At 44.1% G+C, this 25,193-nt stretch overlaps 1 pseudogene; it reads left to right on the forward strand.

The window, feature by feature from the left end:
* Window positions 1-85: 85 nt before the first annotated feature.
* LOC129649767 (phosphatidylcholine transfer protein-like) lies at window positions 86-23,961 on the forward strand (annotated as a pseudogene).
* The last annotated feature ends 1,232 nt before the right edge of the window (window positions 23,962-25,193 follow it).

Below are 25,193 nucleotides of genomic sequence, written 5' to 3' on the forward strand. Positions count from 1 at the left end.
GCCCTCAAGGCCCCGCCCCTATAGGCCCCGCCCCCAGCCGCGTCCGGGTCCCTCTCTGGTCCCTGCCAGTCGGGCTGGGCCACTCTCTCGTCCCGCCTCCGAGCATGAGCCCCACCTATCCCCTCTTCCTTCCGGGCCCTAGGGCCGCCGCTGCTGAAGGATGGAGCGTGGGGCTGGCGCCTTCTCGGAGGAGCAGTTCAGGGAGGCCTGCGCCGAGCTCCAGCGGCCCGCACTCTCCGGGGCCGCCTGGGAGCTGCTGATGGAGACCCAGGGCATCAGCGTCTACGGGCTGTTGGACCAGGTAGCTGTCCGCCCCTAGAGGAGCGCCGGGCGGGCGTCTGCGGGGGGCAGGGTGGTGAGTGCTCCCCGGGGGTGGGGGTGGGAGTGGGAGGTTCTCCCGGGGGCCTGGGGTGGGGGGACCAGACAGGGCAAGTGTTTTGTTAGAAGTTGATGGCAGAGTGAAAACGTGGGTCTGCGGATTCTTGCTTAGCCCCACCCACTTGCCTGCAAGGGAAGTGAGCCTCTCTCCCACGTGGGTGCCAGTGGTATCTGTGTGGCGGGGAGTATGTTCAGATTGAATCCCGGAAGAAAAGCGACTGGGCTCTTCAGAGAGTGGATGTACAGGGTGGTATGTGTGGTGTGAGGAATGTTGCTGAGAAGGGACCTACCGTCGTCTAGTCATTTCACTAACTTGCTCCTTGGAGTGCTGCCCCATTCCTTGTAAATTGCACCGAATAGCTTTAGCCTGAGAAAAAGTGTGGGGGAAAAGTTGAAGGGTAGGAGGAATGGAGTTGCGGGTGTGCCGGCAGGCCTTTGGAGCCGGCCAGGTGGAATGATGGTCTGTCATCGGTTGCTCTGTGTGCTAGCTGCTGCGTGGTGACTAGGTTAGAAGTCGCCTTTAGGCAAGGGAGTGAAGTGCAGGTTTCCTGGCAGAGACCAGAGTCTGAAACTGTTAGAGTAGGGAGGAGCTCTGAATGTCTGTGTGGCCCAGGGTCACTGGGTACAACAGGATGAGCGGGAAGCTCAGTGTAGAGCAGGCAGAATTAATTTCTGAGTGTCGTTTAAGCATTTACCTGGCTGCAAAAATGGACATGTTTTCAGAAAAAATCCTTTGATGTTCTGGATAAAATTGTTTCATTTTCCGCACCCGCCACATCCAGGCATTTGCCAAATGTTGGCAATTCACAACTCAAATGTATCTGATGTCTGGCCCCTTCCCCTTCCCTTTTTTCCCTGACCTTTGTCACTCTGAGTGCCACCTCTTCCCTAGAATTGCAGTGATCTTCTGACTTGCTTCTTGGCCTTCCACCCTTTCCCTTCCATTCTGCACACCTGAAATCAAACACCTGAAAGAGATTGTGATCTTATTGTTCCCCTTCCAATGGCCCTGTTGCCTGCGTAAAATATAATACCTACAGTCATAGCTAACTTATTGCATGCTGTCTTATGCTCCAGGCATGGTTAAGTGCTCTGCGGCACTGACTTAGTCCTCACATCGGTGCCATGTTGTCAGGCACTATATAGACTATCACCTTAGTTAAGCTGATGGCTCAAGACTCACTCTGGGGTTGGAACTCAGCTTTCTAGCTCCAGACCTATGCTATGATACACTCCTCCACTGACTCTGAGAGGGCAAGTATGCCAGGTGGGCTCTGCTCGGGGGACTAGGCTGGTCCAGGGCCCATGGCTCCTCCACACCGGTCCTGTCCTCCCGTCAGCCCTGACCACTCCCCTCACATCCCCTGAAGGGCTTGTGCTCTTTTGCTTTTGTGCTTTTTATCCCACAACAGCCACTGCCTGAGCTGAGGCAGAATGTCTGGCTTTCTATTGTTTCCATTGTTTATTGATATGGAACAGGGCCCACCTCCCTCCTGGGGGGAGGATGCGTATTCAGAACAGTTCCTATCCTCTGAACCATGATATAAGTCTTATTTCCACCTGTTCTGGGCATGAGGGCAGTTATAGTACATTGATGTAAGCTACAAGTCTTTCCAGAGAACTCGCATAAGTTGGAGGCCATAGGCATGGCCTTGAGCCCCAGCAGCTAGGCTGGGGGCCACTGCCCATGGCCACCATGATCTGCATGTGTATTCAGTGTCTAGGGACCCTGTTGTGTCAGGTGTGAGCCCTTTCCTAGAACCTTAGTTGCACATCCAGTGTTTTTTGCTGCCTGACCCATTTTGCTAGATAGAGCCTCATTTTCATTCCAGGTTGACTCCCATCCTTTACTTTCCTCCTGGAAGAGAATTCCCTCGAATCCCTCAGTTAGTAAATCTTGTCTTCTGAATGCCACTCCATAGCCAAGTGAATTCAGCTTGTCCTGGCCTGCCTAGACCTGCACTTATCTCCCCTAAAACCCTGTGCCCTCTTCGGTCTTGTGATCCAGTGTGGTTTCATCCACCATGCATGCTGTTGATATTATGTGACTCTGTTTCCTCTTCCCCACACTTCCCTGCCTAGAGCCACTGTGCATATGGCCTTGGGTCCCCAGGTCCCTGACTGGAGGTCCAACCAGAAAATCCTGGCCCCTCTGTTAATTTTCACCTTGGTTTACATACCAGACTATTGCCCAGGTCATTCCAGGTCAGGGTTTTCATTGCAATTGTTATCATCTGGCTTTTTAAATTCTTCCGACTGGTGTACAGAGTGGGCTTGTTTGGGGCCCTTTAATGTTAGGGGACTAGCAGAGAGTCTTATTGATCCACCTGACTTTTGATGGAGTTGCATTAAGACCTTTCCTTCAGTCCCATCAATAGACACATTATTCATCTTATTTCTTAATAACCATCTACAGATTTCCACCCTGCTGGAATGAGTCCCTTGCTTCTTCCTGTCTCTTCCTATTTCTTGTTAATGTGAAACCCATAAGCAGAAGCTGAGACAGGTAATCCAATAAGGCTTCTTGAAATGCTTGATTTTGTTTCAGTAAGGTTACGTTTGGTACCCATACAAAAATAACCCTTTTCATCAAAGTTCTTGCTAAATCTTTGTTGAGTAAGGGACATGTTCAATGGATGAATGTTTGCATACAAATCATATTAGCCGTTTCATCAGGGGTGTACCATTTGGAATTTATGGAATAAGAAGAATCAGACAGTCTCCCTTCTCAGACTTTTCAGTGACTTTATCCAGTTGAACCAGGCTGGCTGTTCCACAGGGAATACCTGCTGTGAGTCTGAATCAGGGAGGTGTGATCATGATCTAAAAATGATGCTGTAACAAAGTTACTATCACATGATTTGAAAAGATTGACATAAGCATAGAGGTACTTGAAAGAGTTTGCAGTATGACAGATAAATTGTATTTTAAAGTAAAAAAAATTGTGGCTTCTTTTTAGTAGACTCCAATAATTCTGAATCTTGTTCTTGAACAAATGGCTACTTTTGATACTTTTCCATTTTCTCTTTTCCTATTAAATCACAGAATTTTAGACTTGGAAAGTCTCTTTGCAACCATTCTGTCCAATTACCATCACCCTTTCTTTTTGCTTTTGTCCTGCTTTCTTTGCCTACTCTGTTTCCTTGGTCTCACCTTCTTTTTCTCTCCCCAAGTGTAGTGCTAACTTATCTTTACATGGCCCCTTAATATACAAAATGCTATTACATGTAAGTTTTCATTTATCCCTCTCAACAAATATAGGAGATAGGTAGAGACAGGTTTATTTTCCTATTTTATGGATGGTAGTAAGACCCAGAGCGAGCCACATAAGCCCTCATAGCTAGTAATTAGACACGAACCAGTGTACTTGGATAAACTCAGTACCAAATATATAGCTTGCTTCCATTCAGAACTACATTCTTTTTCTCCAAGCTAAGCAAAGCTAAACCAGTCAATTCTAAAGGAAATCAGTCCTGAATATTCATTGGGGGGACTGATACTGAAGCTAAAATTCCAATACTTTGGCCACCTGATATGAAGAACTGACTCATTGGAAAAGACCCTGATGCTGGGAAAGATTGAAGGCGGGAGGAGAAGGGGACGACAGAGGATGATATGGTTGGGTGGCATCACCAACTCGATGGACATGAGTTTGAGTAAGCTCCGGGAGCTGGTGATGGACAGGGAGGCCTGGCGTGCTGCAGTCCATGGGGTCGCAAAAAGTAGGACACGGCTGAGCGACTGAACTGACCTGAAAGCGAAGCTAGGGCAACACTGCTGTGTGCTATGCTAGTCTATGTGGCGCTGTGGAAAAGAGCATGGATTTTGGAGGCAGACAGTCTTGAGTTATAGTCTCTGCCCTGTCCCACTGTCATTCATTTATTCAGGAGACATTCGCTACGTGCCTCCATGTGGTAGTGCCCTGACAGACACTGGGCATAAGCAGGGAGCAGGCAGTTGGAGCTGCTGGTTCAGTGAATGAGCTTCTTAAACAATAAACAGTATTCACTGAGGATAATAAACATAGTATATAATGAAATGACAGCTGAACATGCTACAGAAACAGTAAAGTGGGATGAAGGGATACAGAGATGTTATGGCGGAGGTGGGGATATCCAGGTGTGCTTTAGATACAGGGAATCTGGAAAAACCCTCTTCCAGAGGTTAACAATTGAGTGGAGATATAAATGAAAGAAGAGATTGCGTCCTGCAAATATCAGAGGAGAAATGGACCAGAGGGTGTTCCTCAAAGCTCAAGAGCTGTCTGGGGAGCTCTCAGGACACCTCTCAGCCCTATTAGAGCCCCATCGTGAACAGAGTTGGAGTGGAGCTTGGACGGTCCTTTTGAGAAGTTCCCCTTTGTCCTAGAGGCTGATTATTCTGTCCTGTCTACTTTGGTGTGTTTGCTGCTGCTGCTGCTAAGTCACTTCAGTCATGTCCGACTCTTTGCGACCCCATACACATCAGCCCGCCAGGTTCTCCTGCCCCTGGGATTCTCAACGCAAGAACACTGGAGTGGGTTGCCATTTCCTTCTCCAATGCATGAAAGAGAAAAAGTGAAAGTGAAGTTGCTCAGTCCTGTCCGACTCTTAGCGACCCCATGGACTGCAGCCTACCAGGCTCCTCCGCCCATGGGATTTCCAGGCAAGAGTACTCTAGTGGGGTGCCATTGCCTTCTCCATTGGTGTGTTTGAAATGCTTCAAAATAAAATATGTTTTTGTTGCTTCTTTTTGTTTTTTCATGTGAAAGCTTCCCAAGAAATTTTAATGAGCGTGCTGTGTTATAAACCATTGCAGTAGAGGGAACGCTGAGTGCTAAGTTCCAGAGCCAGGCTAACCTTCCTTCCTTTTCCAGGAGGGGCCAGAAGGACGCAGGACCAGGGTGAACCTGGTGTTGGAGAGTGGCCCCCACTTACTACTTGGGGGATATTGGCCGGCTGCTATTTCATTTTAAAATCTCAGCTTCCTCATTTGCGAAACAAGTATAATTCTTGCTTTTTAGGATCATTGGCTTCTGACAAACATTGAATGAAATGATCCATGGCAGAGTGATTCTTAACCTTGAGCATACACTAGACTCATCTGCAAAGCCTGTTAACATTCATCTGCAAAGCCTGTTAAATTCACAGTTAATATCCTACTCCGTTTCAGATTCAGTGGATCTGGGTGGAACTTGAGAGTTGGCTTTACATTTCTTTACTTCTCCTCCTCCTTCTTTTTAACATTTTGTTTTTACCGAATGGCCAGGTGATACCGAAACTCCATAGATTATTCTTTGCGAACCACTGATGTAAAGGGAGCTTCTCACATGGTGCTCAAGTTGCACCACCCCACGTGGTGGCACTGAGAGGCAGGAGAAGGAAGAGAGAAAAGGAGGACTATCTTAAGGTGGAAGTCATGTCCACGTGAAGACCATCTCTTCCTGGTTTTTAAATTAGTGGCCACTTGGGAGTGGACGTGGTCCGCTGAACAGCAGGGAGAAGGTTCCCTTGGAGAGAAGGGTCCTGGGTCATTTGCAAAAGCTTTCCCAGAGATATGCAGTCAGGTCTCCCTGGAGCTTTAGGCTGGATACTATGCCAGTAGACACTGTGACCTGCCTGTACATGGTGTGAAACTGGCATTTAGAGGCTCACATCATTGATTTAGACCCAGAAAATGTTGGTCTGGAAAGATCTGACTGAGGGCTTGACTTCTTACGATTTGAAACCAAGTGTCTGGCACTGTGTGAAGCGGCTGCCTTTGTCCTTGCAAAGGTCTTCTCATCAGTGAGTTTGGTCAAGAGCAGACAGTACTTTCCCAGGGACTGTTCTTTCCTGTGCTGTTGCCCTGCTGAACTACTGAGATCCTGGCCTTACTGGGAAAACTAGGTTCAGCCGTGCTGTGTCGAGAGATAGCTTGGCCTTTTGGAAGGAAGCAGTGATTAAACTGCCATGGAAACAGATTTACCTCAGTGGGAGAGAAGCTTCACTCTGATTTCCCTGATGGGATCGTAATCCGACTTGCATCACGGACCTCTTCACTTCTGGGTGCCAGGACTCTCTTTCCTTTTCCCATCCTTCTCGGTACCAACATGATCGATGGAGCAGTTGATGCATTGGGGACACTTACACAGCCATATTTACGAGTGGGTAGGACCACCTTGGCTTAAAGCTGAGCACCATGTGTAGCCTCCTTCTAATTTCTGCCACTTGTGGAGGTCAGCTCTCTCTCTCTCTGTCTCTCTCCTGTCCCATCGCCCCTCTGTGTAACTGGATAGATAATGTTGGAGCCTCAGTTCTCTGTCTCCTCACTTCTCTCAGGATGAGCTTGTGGTGTGAGGCAGCATGAAGATGCTCACCGATCGCAAGGTGCTGGTCCAAGATTTGGAGGCATGCCTTAGCGGGGACGGGGGAGCAGGATCCCCCATGCCTGTCTGCGGGTGTAAGTCAGACTTTGTATTCCACAGCTGGTTTGGGGCTGTTTGAATACACCCTAGTGAGAAGAAACCTCCAAAATACTGCATCATGACCCATTCAAGCAGTGTTTCAGAACTTATTGTGTACCTGCATTTTGGTGATGCCTGACGTATTCATTAGACAGAAAGTTCATACCTTCCACAAACTTTAAGACGATAAAATGGGCACCTTTTATGCAATGTCTATCTGAGTTCCTGACCTATATCATATGTTTTTCTCCCTGAAAAGCTTCTTTTAACATTTCTTCCAGAGCCAAGTCTGCTGCTGATGAATTCCCTGTTTCTGTTTGTCTGAAAAAGTTTTTATTTCTTCTTTACTTTTGAAGGATAGGTTCATTGGGTATAGAATTCTAGGTCAGTGATTGATTTAGTATATATTTCACCCTACCTTTTCTTTTTTTGCAGAGTGGTTTCTGATGAGATGTCTGCTCTAATTATCATCGGTATTCGTCTATAAGCAAAGTGATGGCCCATTCCTTCCTGACAGCTTCTTTTAAGATTTTTTTTTTCTGTTTGGTTTTCTGAGTTTGCATATGTTTTGTTTAAGAGTGTTGTTGCTTATCCTGTATGGTGTGCTCAAGATCAGCAGATTTACTTTGAAGAGTGGTCTGAGCTTAAATGGTAAACCCACATGTGATTTAAAATAAAACATAATATATTTGGGGTTTATAATGTGAAGATTCCTCTCTTGCATGTGGAGTAGCAGTATGACTCTAGTAATCCAGAGCTTTTCTGGACCGTATGTTTTCAGAAGTGGTGGCGGCAATGGTCTAAAGCAGGGATTGCAATTTTTTTTTTTTTTCTGTTAAGAGCCAAATAGAAACTACTTTAGGCTTTATAGACTAAGAGGCTGTATATTGACTTACATAACCACTTTGAAAACTAAAAACTATTGTTAGCTTGTGGACTGTGAAAAATAGACAGCATGACAGATTCAGTAACTCCTGGTCTAAAATACAGTTCTGATGCTTAATTGCTCTGAGGTTTTGGGATTTATGAACCTAGGGCCCTAGCTGAGTCTCAGCTTCCTCATCTGTAAGCTGGAGATAATTCCTTTCCTGCCAGATTTGTGCCAGGGATCCAATGAGAGGATACATTTTGAAGCCCCTAGTAAATTAAATGGTGTTTGCTGTGAGTAGGGTGATCTATGTTCTACTCTACCCTTCAAGACCTGCATTATGCTTGTCCTGGTGAAACACATGACAAAGCTCTTTCACTCAGAACTGTCCGCTAGAATGGTCAATCACACGGTCACCTTGGCCACAGCTCTGTCTACTCTGACAGCTTGTTATTTCTCTAATAATATGTTGGGAGAGGCCAGTGACGCTTGGAGGCGGGATCATAGGCTGTGAACTCTGCCGTCACATCGCTGGCTTCAGGTCCAGGTTCTTTTGCAACGAATGAGCTTCAGGTCATGCTCATTACTTGTGTGACCTTGAGTGAGTTTCCTAATCTTCTAGTGTTAACAGCTGTATTTCTTGAGGTATCATTTAAGTACCTCAAAATTTACTCATTTTAAGTGTATAGTTCACTAATTTTTAGTAAGTTTGTGGAGTCACACATCCTTCCCCGAGTCTAATTTTCAAATATTTGTGTTATCCCCAAAGAAACCTGTTCCCCATTTGCAGTCATCTCCTGTTCCCGTTCCCAGTCTTAGACAGCCACCAAGCTACTTGGTGTCTCTGCAGATTTGCATATTTCTGGGTGGTCTGGGGCAGGAACACTGGGTTAGGGACTGGAAGGAAAGTTTCCCATCCAGGTTTTGCCAGCAGGAGTCATCAGCTGCCTTTTGATGCATCTCTGTCATTTTTTACATAAGGATCTAAGACTCCTTCCAGCTCTGAGAGCCTGTGCCATCTTTACTGACATTCTTAGCTTGTCGTTGGAGCAGTGGCTTGGAGCAAGTGTGCGGAGAGAGTAGAGCCATATTAGGAGCCGTCGTGGGGAGAAGAAGGGGACGGTGTCCTCCTCTCTCTGGCTGTCCCCAGAGCCAACTGTAGAACTCGAGGAAGTATGCCATCTCTCTGAGCTTCATGTCATAGGGACATGACACCAGTGTCCCTGTTGATACCGCAGGGCTCTGTTGAGATTACACAAGATAGTGAACCTAAAACTGGAACCTGCACTGTGTTTAGAGAAATAAATGTTCGTATTATTGAAAGAGTTAGGGCAGAGTGATTGGACAGCTTCCAGCGCAGAATGCATGGCAGCTGTAGTGACGCTGACGGATCACCAAGGCAAATCCATTCTAAGCTGGAAAGCCAAGTGTACACCTTGCATGACGGTTTTCTCAGGCTCAAGAATATAGTGGGCCTATGGTGTTTGTTGCTGTTTTTTTTTTCCCCCTGTGATACATAGTAGAAGGAAGTGGAACTTTCTGTAATAGAGTGTGTGAAGTTTCAGATTTCTATGCAGAATTAAATATGCTGCAGTTCAATGTCCATTAATTGTGTCCATTATCTCTTATTTCTCTTCCTTAACTATTCATTTTAGTAATGCTTATGCATTTTTGTACTGTTTTAATGAATTACATAGTGTAGTATTGTGTACTATTTTAATGAATTACATAATGAATTACATAGTCTTACGTGCTTGGAAATGTTCAGAAGTCTGATCAGTACTATTTTGTCAGTCTACTTTAATGTCAAATAAAAAGCAAACCTGGACTTAAGAGTTGGAGGATATTGTATTAGGAAGAATACTTTGACCATAAGATCCGTGAGTTTCTCAGGAGAGAGGCAGAAAAGTCTTTTTTTTTTTTTTTAACAGAGAGAGAGGAGTCAGCAAGACTGAAACCGCATGTGGAGAAGTGAGATGAAGGTGGTCTTCTGGAGAATGGAACAGAATGTCTTACCCTGGGGCCAGTTCATTCTCAGCAGGGCTGGATGCTGCTTAGACTGAGGCTGGGCCAAAATTTAGAGTCTGGAGGAAGGAGATGCTTAACTAATTTGGTGAACAAGCGTTTTGTGCCTATTGATCCTTGGAATAAGTAGCTTAGCGGATCATTTGTGGGACCGTCAAAGGGAATTTAGAGGTGTTGTGTCTGGCCTTGTGATAGGTAAACAAAGGGTGTGTGTGTGTGTGTAAAAGTGATTCTTTTGTGATAGCTGTTTTTTGAAACACAAAGCATGGGAGAATTTCTTAATCTCTGTTGTTTTTCAGGATCACAGAGCTCAAATAAAATTCTCAATAAGAACCACTTGTAATATGTAGGATTGCTTGTAGCTGCAAGTAACAGAAAACTGGATTAACAAAGTCTTAAACAAGTGAAACGTGAAAGTGAAAGTTACTCAGTCGTGTCCGACTCTTTGGACCCCCTGGACTATACAGTCCATGGAATTCTCCAGGGCAGAATACTGGAGTGAGTAACCGTTCCCTTCTCCAGGGGAGCTTCCCAATCCAGGGATCGAACCCAGGTCTCCCACATTGCAGGCAGATTCTTTACTAACTGAGTCACCAGGGAAGTCCCCAAAGAGGGGTTTCTATTTCTCACCTAGCAAGTAGTCCAGAGGTTAGCAGTTGCTGGCGTTGAATCATTTGATCAACAATGTCAGTAAAACTCTGAATATTTTCACTCTGCTTTCTCATTTTTATTGTCTCTTAATCACAAAATAGCTGCTTCAGCTCTAGACATCATACCCATATTCAAAAGAAGAAAGAATTGCCTTATGGCTGCCTCTACCTGTAAAAGAGATGAGGAAAATTATCAGCTGTGCAATTTTCTTAGTAAGAAAGAGAGTATATGCTATAATGAATCTCCCGTTTCTTCTGGGAATTATATTCTACACATGGTATCAACTGATTCTCTACCACTGACTAATTCTTTTACCACCTGTGGTGTAGGAAAGCACAGTATCTTCTAATCAGTGAGTCATTAGAAAAGTATGTTGTTTTTCTGTTGTTCAGTCGTGTCCAACTCTTTGTGACCCCATGGACTGCAGCACACCAGGCTTTCCTGTCCTTCACTGTCTTCCAAAGTTTGCTTAAACTCACGTCCATTGAGTCGATGATGCTATCCAACCATCTCATCCTCTGTCTCCCCCTTCTCCTCCTGCCCTCAATCTTTCCCGACATCAGGGTCTTAAAAAATAGTGGATATTTGTACAAGTAGTTCACTTTGCTGTACAGCAGAAACTAACCCGACAGTGTAAATCATCTATACTGCAATTAAAAGTAATGTAAAAAAGAAAAGCATGCGTTGCATTTTACTTTGGATAAAGACATTGAGACATTCTTAGAAGTGTTTTTCTGGAGGACCTTCAGGAAAAGCCAAGCACCTCTTGAGTAAACTTGTTTAGAGTCATTTATTGAAATCTTACAACATTTCAAAACGTATCTGCAAAAAATTTTGCACCAGAATTACATCTCTAATTTGAAAGAGAATTACACATTAGTACATTGCCCAAATAAAACTAAGATTTATGCTTCCTCCTACTAAATTATTTGTACAAACAGTGGTACCCAGTCCTGGTGAGATGCATCTTTGCTACTGGTGAGAATATAAATAGGTAAAATTCTTTCTTAAAGATTTATAACAAGTATAAAGAGCATTAAAATGTTAATGTCATTGACCCTAAAATTGATCTCTGAAGAAGCATTTTGCTTGCCTAATGAGGAAGTTAGAATTATGAACCAGGTTTGTCCATTTGGAATAATTTTTCCAGCAGTGTTCATAATTGTGAAAATATATGGAAACAGAAATAACTTACAGAATAATAAAATTAGCTGTGATCACTGTTTCAAAATTATGTAGTTAAAAATAGGAATACAGTCTGTTTATACTAAATTACTCCCATTTTATAACACATAGAAATATTTATTTACTCAAAAAATATGCAAAATATTATCAGTTGGTATTTGAGGATTATGAAGTTACATGTTTTAGTTTTCTTTATTATTTTTGTCACCTACTATATTTCTCAATGAATATGACTTACTTTTATAATTATGAACATTTCGTTTTTAAGAGACATAAAGAAAATGTGAGTTTGTTTCCTTTGAAACAAACCCCTTCTTTTGAAAGAAATGAGAGGTAAAAAAATTGCTTTGACCCAGAATTTGAGTGGGGCTACTCGGTGCTTGAAAAGAACATTTTATGGATGGACTAGCAAAGGTGTCACCAAGCATTTTGCTTCTCTGGTGTTCTGGCATTTCTCAGTCCTGCCATGAAGGGAATGTTTAAAGGAAGTCGTCATAGTAGTTCCTTCTTTGGTATTCACGTAAGTCGCATCACTCTCTTTTTCTCTTTCTAGAGGGCTTTCTGTTTTCTTTTCTGTGGTTTTACTGGAGTGAAGTCACTAAGAGCAGAAACTGCATTCAGAAGGGAAGGAGACTAATTCCAGGAAACACTTTGTCTTCATGCGTCCAGATAACCAAAGCTAACTCATGGAAGCTGAGAAGATCTTTTTTTCTATGCATAATTATCCCTTTTGCTCACTGTATAGAAAATCAGTTCAGTTCAGTCACTCAGTCGTGTACGACTCTTTGAGACCCCATGGACTGCAGCACGCCAGGCCTCCCTGTCCATCACCAACCCTGGAGTTTGCTCAAACTCATGTCCATCAAGTCAATGATGCCATCCAACTATCTTATCCTCTGTCGTCCCCTTCTTCTCCTGCCTTTGATCTTTCCCAGCATCAGGGTCTTTTCTAAGGAGTCAGTTCTTCGCCTCAGGTGGCCAAAGTGTTGGAGCTTCAGCATCAGTCCTTCAGCATATAAGTGATATGCTATCACTTATATATGGAATCTAAAGTAGGACACAAATGAGCATGTTTATGCAACGAAAACAGACGACTAACAGATATAGAGAACAGACTTGTGGTTGCCTGGGGGAGATAGATCGGGGGTGGGAAGGATTGGGAGTTTGGGGCTGGCAGATGCAAACTTTTACATGTAAGATGGGTGAACAAAAAATCCTACTGTATAGCTCAGGAACTACATTCAATATCATGTGATGAATTAAAGCATAATGGAAAAGACCACAGAAAAGAAGATATGTATATCTATAACTGAGTCACTTTACTAAACAGCAGAATTTAATACAGCATTGTAAATCAACTATACTTCAATAAAAAATGGTAAAAAGAGAAGCAATATATCATATATTGCAGTTAGGGATTTGTGGATTTGAGCATTGCATGCCATTTAAATTTTCTTCACATTTTATAATATTTCTTAACGAATATGAATTACTTTTATAGTTATAAAAATTCACTTTATTGTTTCAAAGACAAAATGAAGTTGTGAATGTGTTTGCTGAGGTCCTCTTTCAAAGGAAATGATTCTTTGATGCAGGAATTTGGATGGGGCTGCTAAACACCTGTAAAGAACATTTTATTGATGGACAAGGAAAGATGTCATCCCACAATTTGTCCTCTGGTGTTTTGGCATTTCCCAGCCCTGCCATGAAGACAGTGTTTAAAGAAAGTTGTCATGATAGTTCATTCTTGGGTATTCACAATAATCACACTGTTTTATTCTTCGCTTCCTTGAGGGCTTTCTTTTTTCTTTTCTGTACTATTACAGGACTGAAGTCACTAAGGGCTCAAATGATCAATACATGCAGGAGGGCTGGGAACTAGTTCCAGGAAGCAGTTTGTCTTCATTTGTCCAGATTACCAAAGCTGATTCATGTGAAGTTGGGGAGATCATAATCTCTACAATAGCTATCCCTTTTGCTCACTGGGTGTAGAAAACGGGGCCACACTATTCCTGAACAGAAGCTAAATCTTTGTCTTCCCAAGCTAACTAAAACGTTTGTGGGTGTAGATGTGTGCTGGTATAAAGCCTCATCTTCTGTGAAGTTCATGGGAGGAGACAGGAGGAGGAGGGCTTTTCTCTTGAATCCCTCCCTCCTGTGGGGCATTCACGGCACGGCACGCGTGGAGGTCAGACCTACCAGTCTCTCATTTGCTGATTGGAGACTCTTGGTATAATGCCACATGCTCTCAGAGTGAAAGACCCTTATGAATTCACTTTCAACTTTACTTTCCATTTTCCGCCAGGTACTTTCACAGACATCTGAGATTCCTAAACTGAGAATTATGGTTATGCCACCTAAGTCAGGAGACCCTTGAAGCCTCAGGATCTCTAGAAAGATCTTCACGTTTACACCTTGACTTCACATAAGTTCTTGGAACAGTGTTTAAGGATGTAGGTTCATTCATCTGGGGTTAGCCATTAGGACTGCGTTAGCACCTGGAGGTGTAGGTACATTTAAAAGGTTCATTTTTGTTTCTTTTGTTTGTTTTTGTACTGGAATTAAGTCATTAGTTTAATCTTAACAAAGAACCCTTTGCCAAGAGGGTCAGGAATTGTACAATAAACTTTTTGGCAGGGGTGTCAGGAATTAGTTGCCATTGCACAGAGAGTGAAGTGTATCCCCTCCAGCCTACATCCTCACAGAATATGGCTTGAAAACAAGGAAAATCTCTTGTACTTAGACCTTTAGAAATGATCTTTTTTTTCTGAATAAAAAGGACTAGTATGGTTTGAAGCTGGTGTTTCTTCCCCCACTTCGTTCTTTTTTTAATCTTTTTTAAAATTTTTAATTGGAGGATAATTGCTTTACAATATTGTGTGGGTTTCTGCAATACAATACAACAGCATGAATCAGCCATAAGTATACATATATCCCCTCCCTCTTGTACGTCTCCTCCATCCCTCCCCCTTCATCCCACCCCTCTAGGCTGTCACAGAGCGCTAGGCTGAGCTCCCTGCGTTATACAACAGCTTCCACCAGCTTTCTATTTCACATATGTTAATGTATATGTTTCAATGCTACTCTCTCAATTTGTCCCACCCTCTGATTCTTCTGTTGTATCCACAAATCTGTTCTCTATCTACATATATCCCTTTTTCATTCTTTTATACATGTTTTTTATAGAAAAAAAAAGCAGTTGCTGAAAAATTCCACCTTGGAATTGATAAAACAATAATGTTTTGGGTTTCATTATGGCCCATGCTTATCTAAAATAGTCTGAACTCTGCCTATGTGACATTTCCACATGAGTGTTTAATAAGCACTTCAAACTCAACATGCTCAAAGTAGAACTCTCAGTCAGCCCACAGGTCACCACCTCTGCAAGCTTTCTCTCTCTCAAAAATGGATCTCCCATCTACCTGGTTGTTTAAGCAAATGTTAGAAGATTTGTTCTAGTTATCTCTGTCTCTACAGCCAACCTGTCAGCAATTTCTGTTGACATTACTTCTGAAATGTTACCCTAAAATACTGACTTCTCCCCATCACTATTGTTACCGCTCTGGCCAGTCGTCAACCTCTCTTCTCTGGATCATTGTACTGGTCTTCTAACCCATCTCCTTACTCATTTATGTTCTATTTTCTACCAAGAAGCAAGAACTATTAAAAAAAAATAATTTCCCTATTTGAAGTTATTGACTGGCTTTCCATAGCTACTAGAATAAAATCTTTGTGCCCACTGCCTTGGTTCACAAAGCCCTCTGGACCCAGCCCCCACTACTTCTCTGACAGCAGCTCCTATCACTTTCCCATCACAGTTCTCTGGTCTCCCTGACTTTCTGTTCTTTGAGGAAGACAACCAATCCATCAGCCTGTGGGCCTTCTCCCTACCAGGAATGGGCTTTTCTCATCTTTCCATGGCCAGCTCCTTCTAATACTCAGAAGAAACTCTTCTGATAAATCCCTCATAGAGACATTCCCTGAACATCTGGTGATATGCAACAAACCACCAGCCCTCTAAACTAGACACCATTTATCACATAACCTTCTTTTATCCTACTTAAATTACCTGGGTAGCTATCACCAGCACCTGTGGCAAAGAACAAATAGAACTATGAGAGCAAGATCAGCAAGATCTTCACCTGTTTTTTCACCATTGCATTTCCAAGACTGCATGGGGGATGCCCAGTAGTGAGATGGCACAAGCAACTATTTTTCATATGCTGTGTAATAGCACCTTGGGAATCAATAGGCTGTTTCTATTTGTTCTCATTTTACAGCCAACTGGACTTTATGAGTATAAGCTCATTGGTACCCTGAGAGCCCCACCAGATATTCTTGCAGATATCTGTATGGATTTGGGCTATATAAGACGGCGGATCCCACAAGTGACGGGTGAGTGACATGTATTCCTTAAAAAAATCAGTTAGAAGGTAGAACCTATTGCTATTTTCTCTAACCAGCAGCGATCAATAGGTTTAATTTCTATTATACTATGTTTCATTTTAAATTTTGGCTTAAATATCTGAGGTGCTGTGCTGAAATATGCCTTCAGTATTTCTAGGACTTCCTTTTTATACTTAAATAGATTCACTCTCCTGTTTGCTCCTGTTTGAACTTACTACAAGTTTGTTGTCATCTCATACACACACACACACACATACCAGGAAGAGCATGGAAGGCTTCTTGGAGGAAGTGGTGTCTGAGCTTTGTTTGACAAATTGAATCAAAGTTTTAAGAATATATATACATGGTGAGGTGAAAAGTGAAGGGTGAGTGGGTTAAGGACATTTGGCCCAGGGAACAGTATGAGTAAAATGAGGAAGGCATGAAACAACATGAATTTTTTTTTTTTTTTTTTAATCTGTGAGCAGTTGGGTGCTTTTGGGTTGTTGGGGTAGCAGAATCTGGAATTAGCCTGGGAGGAGAGTCCCGGGACCCAAGGGCCTAGGCTGGTCACCTGGCTACACTTCTTAGATTTTTCCCAGAAATGATGGAGAATTATGAGTGGCATTAGATAGGGGATCTTTCTGGCACTTAGAGTGGGGAGTGATCTCTGCTGTCCCAGGCACAATGGACCAGATACAGCTAGCCCAGGGGCCAGAAACCCTGACAGGTGCTTGCTGTGGTTAGGAATCCTGGTTGCAAGGAAGAAAAGCTAACAAATTGCAGTGTAATGAAAGGAAAAAGTGTTTATTGGTTCATGACATTGAAAATCCACAGTTGTCTGGCTTCCAGGATAGCTGCACATAACAGTTCATTCTCCAGCTGGACTCTGCCTTCTTCTGTATTGACCACATTCTCAGGCAGATCCTGTGTCATGCAGAGAGGCCACCAGAAGAGGCAGGCTTCAGTTCAGTTATGAGTCACTCAGTCGTGTCCGACTCTTTGCGACCCCATGAATTGCAGCATGCCAGGCCTCCTTGTCCATCACCAACTCCCAGAGTTCACTCAGACACATCCATCGAGTCAGTGATGCCATCCAGCCATCTCATCCTCTGTCGTCCCCTTCTCCTCCTGCCCCAGTCCCTCCCAGCATCCAAGTCTTTTCCAATGAGTTAACTCTTCACGTGAGGTGGCCAAAGTACTGGAGTTTCAGCTTTAACATCATTCCTTCCAAAGAAACCCCAGGGCTGATCTCCTTCAGAATGGACTGGTTACATTCTAACCAACTACACAACCCCAGAGGAATAAGAACTTTCCTACTGATGGCATCCAGAGTCTCAGGATTGGCTCTTATCGCCTCAGCCTGGATCGTATATTATTTCCTTTAGCATGTTTGTCATGGTTTAGGGCCACATACTGTTTTCAAACACTCTTACTTTATGGGGAATGGTGGTGCCGTATATTCGAGGGAGAAGCCACATGTTCTCTGTCCATCTCCCTACCAGTTGTGATTCAGTCATGTGCTGTAGCCATTTACAGAGCCTCTGATGTGTGGTACTTGCTATCAACAGTCCACACTATGGAGTATGGTCCAGAGGCTGTGGTAGTTTGACTTTTCTGGAATCATCCTGAGGTTCTTAACCTAACTCTGGTCCTCCCAGATCTTCTATAAGCTACCTGAGAACCTTTACAAAGCCACTTTTGGGCCTAAACTTGCGAGAGTGGCAAGCCAGGATTCTGTCCACATATGCCTTCCCTGAACTAATCACTGTGACCATGTTCTGCTCATTTTCCCAGCCCTGAAATTAACACGGAGTAAGTCTGGGAATACCAGACTACCTTACCTGCCTCTTGAGAAATCTGTATGCAGGTCAGGAAGCAACAGTTAGAACTGGACATGGAACAACAGACTGGTTCCAAATAGGAAAAGGAGTATGTCAAGGCTGTATATTGTCATCCCGCTTATTTAACTTATATGCAGAGTACATCATGAGTAATGCTGGGCTGGATGAAGCACAAGCTGGAATCAAGATTGCTGGGAGAAATATCAAATATGCAGATGACACTACCCTTCTGGCAGAAAGTGAAGAACTAAAGACTCTCTTGATGAAGGTGAAAGAGGAGCATGAAAAAGTTGGCTTAAAGCTCAACATTCAGAAAACAAAGATCATGGTATCTGGTCCCATCACTTCATGGGAAATAGATGGGGAAACAGTGGAAACAGTGTCAGACTTTATTTTGGGGGGCTCCAAAATCACTGCAGGTGATTGCAGCCATGAAATTAAAAGACACTTGCTCCTTGAAAGGAAAGTTATGACCAATCTAGACAATATATTAAAAAGCAGAGACATTACTTTGCCAACAAAAGTCTGCATAGTCAAAGCTATGGTTTTTCCAGTAGTCGTGTATGGATGTTAGAGTTAGACTATAAAGAAAGCTGAGTGCCAAAGAATTGATGCTTTTGAACTGTGGTGTTGGAGAAGACTCTTGAGAGTCCCTTGGACTGCAAGGAGATCCAACCAGTCCACCCTAAAGGAGATCAGTCCTGAGTGTTCCTTGGAAGGACTGACGTTGAAGCTGAAACTCCAATATTTTGGCCACCTGATGCGAAGAGCTGACTCATTGGAAAAGATCTTGATGCTGGGAAAGACTGAAGGCAGGAGGAGAAGGGGATGACAGAGGATGAGATGGTTGGATGGCATCACCGACTCTATAGACATGAGTTTGAGCAAGCTCCAGGAGTTGGTGATGGACAGGGAGGCCTGGCATGCTGCAGTCCATAGGGTCTCAGAGTCAGACATGACTGAGTGACTGAACTGAACTGCACAGTCCTGCTTAAACCACATAGTGGGAGAAGGAGTTAAACGGTGATGCCCTGAAGGAGAATGAGATTCTGGTGCAAGAAAGGGTGAGTCATTGCAGAGCAGGCAAAAGCAGCAGATGTCCACTCATTCCCTTCCTTTCAAGGTCATCTTCAACCTCTTGTAGTAATGGGCTGATAAATTCTGTACTCCATGGTCTGCTTCTAATAGGTTTTCTTTCTTTCAAAAGCTGAATTAAATAACACATTTCTGAGCTGTCAGCACCTTCTCTAGGGATTCTCTTGGTTCCTTCAGAAGCTTATGCTTGGCTCTTCTTCTAAATGGTTAGTTAGAAGCTTCCCACACAGCTTGAGGGCAGAGGCTGTGCACTTCATAGCATCGCTTTGCTCTCTCTCCAAGAGCCGATGCTATTTGCACACAGTAGCATGGTGGATATTAAGGAGATTTGGTCCATGTAACTATGAGATAAAGCAACACGGTAGAGAGGCAAGCATCTTACAGTTAACATAGTTAAGCCACTTTCTAGCTTTTTCAGAAGGACACTAACCTCTCTTGAAACTTCATTTCTAATCTGGGTTGCTCAGTTCCAGGACACCTGTAATATGTCACAAAATTTAAGATGAGGAGAAAGGTTACAACAGAAAAATTATTGGCACTGTAGTGTCATCTGATGATTACCAAGATTTTAGAACTTGAAAATTTATTTTTGGATGCCTAATTTTGTTTCACTGCATTGTGTCTTAGAATGTTGTTTGTGGTATACAATGAACAAGTTTTGTTGGGTTCTTTTATTTCTACTGTGTTTTTCTATCTACTAGACACTGTCCCTGGACAACAAGATTGCAGTGGTTCTAAATATCTGCCTTTCTCTAAAATTCAATGCCTCGTGAGTTAGTGGTTTATCACCCTACAAGGTTGTCATATCAAAGCTTCTTGTGAATTGAAGCCAAAGGGACTTCCAGATGCAATAACGTCTTTTGTGTTGTTTTTTGTTGTTGTTGTTTTGCTTTGTCTAATAGAAGCCTATGAAACAGAATGCAATGGAGAAACAGTGACCTACATGAAAATGGTCTTTTTTTGTTGTGCAGCAGAGATGTATCCTTTTTGAATGTATACTATTATTCAGCTTTCTAAGTGTCTTTGTTCTTCATGGCCGTGACTCAATGGCGGTATATCCAGAAGGTGTGGACAATGTTGTCTTTGACTCTTGCATAAGCATCTGCTAAAGCTGTTGCTTCTTGTGTAGCTTTCAGAGATCTCAGTATGATTTCTGGGTCTGACGACATGGAGCATCTATAATTGTGGGAAGGCAGCTCATACTTTCCTGAGATTTTTCCTAGAAAATCCTTGTACCACAGATTTGGGGGCCTGAAAACAACTTTTCCTTCAGAGTATTCAATACACTCCCTCAGTCTGTAGAGGAGGAAGACGGGCCCCAGAGAGTTAAGGTGACCGAGGCACACAGTCAGGCGGTGAGCAGCCGACTCGGGGATGGAACTCGGGCCCCACGTTTCCAGCTCTCTCCACCGCCCCTCCTCCCCCAGCATTGGCTCTGGATCCTGTGTGTGTGTGTTTCCTGCTTAGTTTCTTAAAATTGAATTACCTTCCCTGTAATAGTGCCTTGGACATGGTGGCTGGTCTGTGAATCTTTATTGCGATGAAATAATTATATTACTCTTGGTGAACCAGAACCAGTGAGGACATTTGCCTACTACTATTTGGATATCCACATATCTTCCTGTGGTCACCAGGTGTAAGTAACCTTGCCTGACCGTCCTCTGTGCCCAGAGGTCAATGATTAGGGCTTAAGGAGGGGACAGAGAGCAATGACCCCATTGTTTCCTGCGTGAGATTCTGCTCCAGTCTTTCTCCAATGCCCCCACCAAGCCTGTCTACAGGCAGTGTTCCTCTCTTTTCTTGCGCAGTGAAGTCGAATCTCAGAAAAATTAAGTTACCCAGGATCACAGCTGATAAATGACCAATCCTCTGAGATCTCATTGCTTTATTGGAGAAAGGAGGAGTGGGTTCCCCTCATAATTAGAGCAACAAGGAATCATTACAGATAGGTTGCAAAGAGTCGGACACGACTGAGCGATTGATCTGATCTGATCTGATCTGAATGCATGCTCTTGAGCTTCCCGGGTGGCTCAGTGGTGAAGAATCTGCCTGCCAGTACAAGATATGCAGGAGAGCTGTGGGTTTGAGCCCTGGGTCAGGAAGATTCCCTGGAGGAGGACATGGCAACCCACTCCAGTATTCTTGCCTGGGAAATGCTATGGACAGAAGACCCTGTCAGGCTACAGTCCATGGGGTCACAAAGAGTCAGAGACCAGCTGGGAACTGAGTATGTACACCACGCCTGCTATGAAAAGAGAACAGCAGGTGGGAGTGACAGGGCTCTGCAGGGAAGTTAGGCAGACCAAGCAGGAAGTGAACTGGCAGATTAAGGGAGCAAACACCAAGTGGAGGCAACAAAACAATTGCCTTTTGCTTCTGACTTGTGGGCTTTCCTTTTATCCATCTGAGAGGTTTGACTCTGGCCTTGCCTTGACTGGCAGTGTAGTGCGTCTATGTGAAGCAGCGGCGAGACCTGGACTTCAGAGGGCGGAAGATTCAGGTGGTCCTGGCCAAGGGCACCTCGCTGCCACAGTTTCCAGAGAGGCCAGGCTTCATCCGGGTGAGCCAGTGCCAGGTGAAGCTGGCCGTGGAGAGCGCTGGCCATAACCGGAGCAAAGGTAAAAGGAAGGCAGCGGTTGGTGTGTGGCGCGCCCTATGAAGGCTGCGGTGACTGTGAGGCTCAGGAAATGCAGGATGCATTTCCCCTGAGGTCAGAGAACTGGGTATGGCTTCAGAGGAAACAGAGGAGACTCAATCCACCCCTGAAGTTTGGCTACAATGCAAGGTGGATGTTTAAATCTGATCAATCTATTTTTTACTTACTCTTGCATTGTGCAAATGAAATCAGAACATGGAAGTGAACCACAAGGTTTAGGAATTGACTTCAGGCTGCTCTTGTTCTGCACATTCTGGCTGGAGGTGAGCAGGAAGGCTGGTGGGACCGTCTCTGAGGAGGTACCTCTCACTCAGCAAAAACTAAGGGACTCGGGACCTGTCTGCCTTGAGTTCCATACTCAGGAGAGAATCTGGGAGGGTTTACGTGGCCACCTGCTGGACTGGAATGGGTGTGGCCTGGAGACTGCAGGAAAATCTGAACAGTTGTTCTGGTGTGCGTTAGATCTGCCGCCTTGAATGCATCACCCCACTCTTCTAAGTCTCAATTTTATCATTTATAAACTGGAGTTTAATTTTATCAACTTTTATAATTAAGATAATTGAGAGAAATAAATAAGTGAGATACATATCCAAATATCTAGCACTTATGTTATGCTATGCAATACTATGCTAAGTCACTTCAGTCATGTCCAACCATATGGACTGTAGCCCCCCAGGCTCCTCTGTCCATGGGGATTCTCCAGGCAAGAATACTGGAGTGGATTGCCATGCCCTCCCCATCTAGCACTTGCCATGGGTTTAATAAATAGCAGCAGAATGTGCTTTGACTGTTTGCCAAAGTGTGTATATAAGTCTCCCAATGAGGAGATGGGAGAGTCCACTTGAATTGTGTGTTACCTCCCTCCTTAGTTTTTGGCCTGAATGTAAACCTGGATGCTTGCTGCTGTATTTTTACTCCTTTTGAATTGTCCTTTCTTTCCCTCTCTAGTATTAATTTATTGCTTCATAAACCCTGGTGGCTGGATTCCATCCTGGCTCATCAACATGGTTGCCAAGGTGAGACCCCCAGAGGCAGGGGGGAGGCGTGCTTGACAAATGTTGACTTACCCTGTGGGCCTGTTAGACTGAAGAGATGTGCAGTCTCAGGCCTCATGATGCTCTTTTACGAAGCAGCATTGTTGACTGACTCTGGTTAGGACTGGGGTTGCCAACACCCAGGACTGAGGCTGGGACAAAAGACCAAAATCTTCACCTGGAATATCAGCTCTCCACTACTTTCCCACCAAGATCCCGCCAGCATCACTCTCTGGAACCTTTGGACAATAACCTGCTCCTTGTAGGAACAAGGGTGCTTGTGGACCCTGTATCTGCTTATGGAGGAGTTAGGCCAACATGGCTTGGGAGACAATGAGATATGCTCTAGCCTGGGGAAGCCTCCAGTTTCATTTTTGTGTTTTCTTTCTATAAGGAGAAGGGACTTCAGTGGTATGCAGATCACTCCTGGAGACCATGCAGTCTGCTTTGTGAGGTCCAACTTACGGGCTGGTGGGCTCACCAATTCACAGGGAGAGTAAAAATGTACACAAACGAGTAAAACGCATCATATTTTGAATTCTGGTCCCTACTTCTGACTATGTAATCTAGGAAAGCTATCAGTTTCTCCCCTCCCAAAAAAACAACACAGGGATGGCTATTTCCACAACGTAGAGAAGGAATTACCAAAACAACATTTGGGGAAAGTCTGGGCAATGTTCAACACTAACTAAGGGATGACATATCTTGCCTCTTGCTCCCAATTCTTACCAATTTCTAATTTTGTAAAGCAAGTCCTTTTTTTCATCTTTTTGGAAGAATCGCACAGCCCATCCCAGTCCCATTTCCTGAGTTTTCTTTTTCTTTTCAAAAATAGTGTCTTAGACTTGTCTTAGCTTTCTACTAGCAAAAGCTAAAATATGCAAGGTCTGAAAACTGTGGCCCCAAACTTACCTGTGCCCTGAGTCTTACCTTTTTCATCATCAGTGCCAACATTCTGTTGAAATCTTACCAGGAGCCCTATTATCATATTTATTATTCCCCAAGGCATCTTCCTTCACCTTTGCCACGTCCTGAGAATCAAGAGTAGTTGCTGGGAGGACAGAGTAATGACAATCTCCTTTTCTTTGCAGAGTGCAATTCCTGGCTTCCTGGCTGACCTGGAGGATGCCTGCCTGAAGTACCAGAGAAGAACCTAAGAGAGATTTGGGAGCTTTTTGCTCATGAATGATGTTCCTGGAAGTGCCTCAACTTCTGCTTCTCAGGATGTCTGTCATTTTTCCATCACAGAAGGCTGCACACTCTCCAGCACCTTGTGCCCAAGGGTGCCAGCCTGATGCCTGGCTTCCTTTCCCATTCTCCCCACTCTGGGAGAGCCTGCCTTGTTTCACTGTAGAATGTGGGTCAGATTCGGTCAAATAAACTTGATTGTTTATTTTTTCAAAGGGGAATCCTCAGGAGGGAATCCAGTCATTCCATTGTTGCATTCTAGGGGGATGGTTGGTGGAGGAGTGGTAACACTGCCTAAGAGTGACTGACCTGAGCAAGTTGTCTTCTTCCCACATGTGAGTTTTTGCAACACAAGAGCAGAGTTGACTTGCAGTACAGAAAGAATGGAAGACTCATGTCCGTTTCCCTGTTGCTTTGCTGACTTGATTTGCCTGAGATGATAATCTCCTAAGCCTCTCCCACTTCTATTTGTAGAGGATCATGAGCAGCTTCAATTTCAAATCATTTTTAAAAATGTTGCAGACCTGACTACATGTATAGAGTGGTGACAGTTATCTCAGTGCTGGTGTCTAGGTTTTTCTCTGCCACTGGAGAAGGCTGTCTGTACCTCATTAGCTCTGAATTTCTGAACACTGAGGCATCAAGACCACTCTGGCAGTTAACAGAAACCAACCTGTTTTAAACACATCATTGAATAAATTGTCTTTTAGGCAAGAAATGGATTTCTCTTCTAGAATGTTTGGAGATGTCGGAGGGATAATTGTTGTTGTTGTTCAGTTGGCTCAGTCATATTTGACTCTTTGCAACCCCATGGACTGCAGCATGCCAGGCTTCCTATCTTACACATCTCCCAGAGTTTGCGCAAACTCATGTCCATAGAGTCGATGATGCCCTCCAGCCATCTCATCCTCCGTGTCCCTGTCCTCCTCCTGCCCTCAATCTTTCCCAGCATCAGGGTCTTTTCCAATGAGTTGGCTCTTTGCATCAGGTGACCAAAGTATTGGAGTTTCAGCTTCAGCATCAGTCCTTCCTATGAGTATTCAGGATTGATTTCCTTTAGGATTGACTGGTTTGACCTCCTTGCAGTCCAAGGGACTCTCAAGAGTCTTCTCCAACACCACAGTTCAAAAGCATCCATTCTTTGGCTCTCAGTCGTCTTCATGGTCCAACTCTCATATCTGTACACGACTACTGGATAGAAAACAGCTTTGACTAGACAGACCTTTGTCGGAAAAGTAATGTCTCTGCTTTTTAATGTACTGTCTGGGTATCCAACTGGGTTGACAGGGGCCTGCTGCAGGTTCAGGGGCACTGGCAGCAGCAGTCCTGGGAGGCACGGCAAGCATACTGCCATAAGTCCTTTACGAGGAGGCTGCCATTACCCCTATCGTAGAGCCTATAGCCTACCATAAGGACTTCAAACTCTAGGACTGGGCTGCCTCAGGCCCAGGGAGGGAGC

The sequence above is a fragment of the Bubalus kerabau genome, chromosome 4 (genome assembly GCF_029407905.1).
Source record: "Bubalus kerabau isolate K-KA32 ecotype Philippines breed swamp buffalo chromosome 4, PCC_UOA_SB_1v2, whole genome shotgun sequence".
NCBI lineage: Eukaryota > Metazoa > Chordata > Mammalia > Artiodactyla > Bovidae > Bubalus > Bubalus kerabau.